Below are 4,576 nucleotides of genomic sequence, written 5' to 3'. Positions count from 1 at the left end.
CCGGACCTCAAGGAGTTCTGACCCAGCAAACCCGGCGAAAAAAGGACCATCGGGAAGGGGCTGAGAGGCAGGAGCATACCCGGGCCCCTGGGGGCCCCAGCAGGCGGGCCCCGGGTCTGCCTTCCCCCGTCTCGGGATCGCCAGACCTCCCGGAGGTCTGACCCAGCAAACCTGGCGAAGATATGACCATCAGGAAGGGGCTGAGAGGCAGGAGCGTACCCGGGCCCCGGGTCTGCCTTCCCCGTCTCGGGATCGCCGGACCTCACGGAGCTCTGACCCAGCAAACTCGGAGAAAAAGGACCATCGGGAAGGGGGCTGAGAGGCAGGTGTGCGTACCCGGGCCCCTGGGGGCCCCGCTTCGGGCGGGCCCAGGTGCTGCCTTCCCCTGTCTCGGGATCCACGGACCTCACAGGGGTCTGCCCCAGAAAACTCGGAGAGAAAGGACCATCGGGAAGGGGCTGAGAGGCAGGAGCATACCAGGGCCCCTGGGGGCCCCGGCGGGCGGGCCCCGGGTCTGCCTTTCCCTGATTCAGAATCGCCAAACCACTCGGAGGTCTGACTGACCCTCTCCCTAGTAATCCGGAGGAAAATTACCCCCCTTTCTTGTAATCCGTGCGCACGAGGTGACAGAGGGGACCCAAGGCGCGAATGTACCCGACCTCCTGGAGCCCTCGCTGGAATCCGGGAGGCAAATGGACCCTCATCGAGACTTCCAGGCGAGCTCGGCCATCTGGTCGCCCCAAAGGAAAGCATTGCGCGCGACCAGATGGCCGAAGGGAAGATAGCCAAATGATACGTGCGCGACCAGATGGCCGAGGGGACAGGCGCGACCAGATGGCCGAAGGAGAAAGTTACTACCAGACGGCCGGGCTCGGAAGGGAAGGTATCTGGTCGCTCTGTGCCCCAACGAACGAGTGAGCGGGTGCCAGGGCATGGGGGGCTGGAGGCCAAGGGCCCACAGCTGGGCCCCAGCCATGGAGGCTGCGTGGGGGACCCGATGGGCCCTCCGACCCGGGGCCCGCAGAAAACCTCGACAAGCAGGGGAGGCCTGCACCGGACCGACAGACCCCAGTCCCGGGCCCTTGGCAGAGCGGCAGGCCGGGGGAAGGGGCCCAGGGCCGGGGACCCCGACCCGGGGCCCGACCGGGCCCCTGGACCCAGCCAGGGCTCCCAGGCCTGGAGGCGCAGGGGAAGCTTCCCCGGGCACTCCGGACCCCACCCCGGGCACCCTGCCACGCGGCAGGACCCAGGACGGAGCCCGGGTTGGGGAGGCCACCCTCCCCGGGGCCCCCAGGGCCCGGCCGGAGCTCCTGAACCCGATCCAGCGAGAGAAGGCTCCCCGGCCACAACGGAACCCCGTCCCGGGCCTTTGGCAGTGCCGCAGGCTGGGGGACAGGGCCCGGGGCCGGAGACCCCGACCCGGGGCCCGACCGGGACCCTGGACCCAGCCGGAGCTCCCGGGCTCGGAGGCACAGGGGGAGCCTCCTCGGGCCCTCCGGACCCCGCCCCAGGCACCCTGCCACGCGGCAGGACCCAGGACGGAGCCCGGGTTGGGGAGGCCGCCCTCCCCAGGGCCCCCAGGGGCCCGGCCGGAGCTCCTGAACCCGATCCAGCGTGGGGAGGCTCCCCGGCCACAATGGAACCCCGTCCCGGGCCTTTGGCAGTGCCACAGGCCGGGGTACGGGGCCCGGGGCTGGAGACCCTGACCCGGGGCCCGACCGGGCCCCTGGACCCAGCCGGAGCTCCCGGGCTTGGAGGCACAGGGGGAGCCTCCCTGGGCCCTCCGGACCCCGCCCCAGGCACCCTGCCACGCGGCAGGACCCAGGACGGAGCCCAGGGTGGGGAGGCCGCCCTCCCCGGGGCCCCCAGGGGCCCGGCCGGAGCTCCTGAACCCAATCCACGGAGGGGAGGCTCCCCGGCCACAACGGAACCCCGTCCCGGGCCTTTGGCAGTGCCGGGGCCGGAGACCCCGACCCGGGGCCCGACCGAGCCCCTGAACCCATCTGGAGCTCCTGGGCCCAGAGGCGCAGGGGGAGCCTCCCCGGGCCCTCCGGACCCCGCCCCAGGCACCCTGCCACGCGGCAGGACCCAGGACGGAGCCCAGGGTGGGGAGGCCGCCCTCCCCGGGGCCCCCAGGGGCCCGGCCGGAGCTCCTGAACCCAATCCACGGAGGGGAGGCTCCCCGGCCACAACGGAACCCTGTCCCGGGCCTTTGGCAGTGCCGGGGCCCGGGGCCGGAGACCCCGACACTGGGCCCGACCGAGCCCCTGAACCCATCTGGAGCTCCTGGGCCCGGAGGCGCAGGGGGAGCCTCCCTGGGCCCTCCGGACCCAGCCCGTGCACCCTGCCACATGGCATGACCCAGGACGGAGTCCAGGGTGGGGAGGCCACCCTCCCCGGGGCCCCTAGGGGCCCGGTCGGAGCTCCTGAACCCAGACGAGCGAGGGGAGGCTCCCCGGCCACAACGGAACCCCGTCCCGGGCCTTTGGGAGTGCCGCCGGCCTGGGGGACGGGGCCCGGGGACGGAGCCCCCCACCCGGGGCCCACCCGGGCCCCTGGACCCAGCCGGGGCTCCCAGGCCCAGAGGCACAGGGGGAGCCTCCCCGGGCCCTCTGGACCCCGCCCCAGGCACCCTGCCACGCGGCAGGACCCAGGACGGAGCCCAGGGTGGGGAGGCTGCCCTCCCCGGGGCCCCCCAGGGGCCCGGCCAGAGCTCCTGAACCCGATCCAGCGAGGGGAGGCTCCCCGGCCACAACGGAACCCCGTCCTGGGCCTTTGGCCGGGGGACGGGGCCGGAGACCCCGACCAGGGGCCCGGCCCCTGGACCCAGCCGGGGCTCCCAGGACCGCAGGCACAGAGGAAGCCTCCCCGGGCCATCCGGACCCCGTCCCAGGCACCCTGCCACGCGGCAGGCCCGGGGACAGACCCGGGGCTGGGGCGGCATCGGGGCCCATCCAGCTGCCGGCTGAGGACCGAGAGGGGTCCCAGAGTACCCTGTCCCTAGTAATCCGGAGGAAGGCTACCCCCCTTTCTTGTAACCCGCGCTCTCCGGGTGACGGAGGGGACCCAAGGGGGGAACGCACCCGGCCTCCTGGAGCCCTAGCTGGGATCCGGGAGGTGAATGGACCCTCATCGGGACTTCCAGGCCACCCAAGCCGTCTGGCCCCCCTTATAGGAAAGCATTGCGCGCGACCAGATGGCCGAGGGGAAAGGAGCGACCAGATGGCCAGCAACTGAAAGGACTCCCGTCTGCCCGCCCAGAGCCGAGCCATAGCGGTAGGGCTCCCGCCTGATCCAAGGGCTTGGTGGGCTCTGCTTCCCGGGGGGGGCTCGGGGACAGCGGCTGGGCCTCAGGCACTTGGAGGACCACCGGAGCTCTCGGGCCCGAGCGCCCGGGAGAGGACTGCCCGAGGCACCGTGGAGCTCGTCCCGGGCACTCTTCCACGCCGCGTGCCGGAGGAGGGAGCCCCGGACGCCAGGGAGGTTGTTGCCCAGGCATAGTCCATCTGGTCCCTGGCAAAGAACCACCAGCCCTGGAGGGGTGTTCCGGCATACCCTGCCCCTACTAATCCGGAGGAAGGCTACCCACCTTTCTTGTAACCCTCACGCTCCGAGTGACGGAGGGGATCCTAGGCACGGATGCGCCCGACCTCCTGGAGCCCTGACTGGAATCCGGGAGTCAAATGAGCGCTCATCAGGACTTCCAGGCTGGCCCAGCCATCTGGTCGCCCCATTGGAAAGCATTGCGCGTGACCAGATGGCCGAGGGGAGAGGTGCAACCAGATGGCCGGGACTGAAAGGACTCCCATCTGTCCAACCCCGAGCCTTCGCGCTAGGGTTCCCGCCTGCCCACGCAGGGCTCCGTGGCTGCAGGGCTCTGGGGCTCCAGGGCTGCAGGGCTCCAGGGCTGCAGGGCTCCGGGGCTGCAGGGCTCCAGGGCTGCAGGGCTCCGGGGCTCCAGGGCTGCAGGGCTCCGGGGCTCCAGGGCTGCAGGGCACCGGGGCTGCAGGGCTCCGGGGCTGCAGGGCTCCAGGGCTGCAGGGCTCCGGGGCTGCAGGGCTCCGCGGCTCCGGGGCTGCAGGGCTCCGGGGCTGCAGGGCTCCAGGGCTGCAGGGCTCCAGGGCTCCGGGGCTCCGGGGCTGCAGGGCTCCGAGGCTGCAGGGCTGCAGGGCTGCAGGGCTCCAGGGCTGCAGGTCTCCGGGGCTGCAGGGCTCCAGGGCTCCGGGCTGAAGGGCTCCAGGGCTGCAGGGCTTTGGGGCTGCAGCCCTCGGGGGGGGGGTTCGTAGACCCCACGCTGGGCCTCAGGCATGGGAGGCCCGGCAGAGCTCCCGGGGCCCGGACGCCCGGGGGACCCATGGAGCCCGTCCTGGGCACTTTGCCTCACCGCGGGCTGGAGGAGGGAGCACCAGACGCCCCGGGGAAGTGTCGTCCAGGCTTTGCCCATCTGGTCCCCGCCTGAGAACCGCCATCCCCAGGAGGGGTGTCCCGGCATATCCTGCCCCTACTAATCCGGAGGAAGGCTACCCACCTTTCTTGCAACCCGCGCGCTCCGCGTGACGGAGAGGATCCTAGGCGC

The sequence above is a fragment of the Triturus cristatus genome, chromosome 1_1, assembly GCF_964204655.1.
Source record: "Triturus cristatus chromosome 1_1, aTriCri1.1, whole genome shotgun sequence".
NCBI lineage: Eukaryota > Metazoa > Chordata > Amphibia > Caudata > Salamandridae > Triturus > Triturus cristatus.
The sequence above is the reverse complement of the archived record's forward strand: the minus strand, read 5'-3'. Positions refer to the sequence as shown.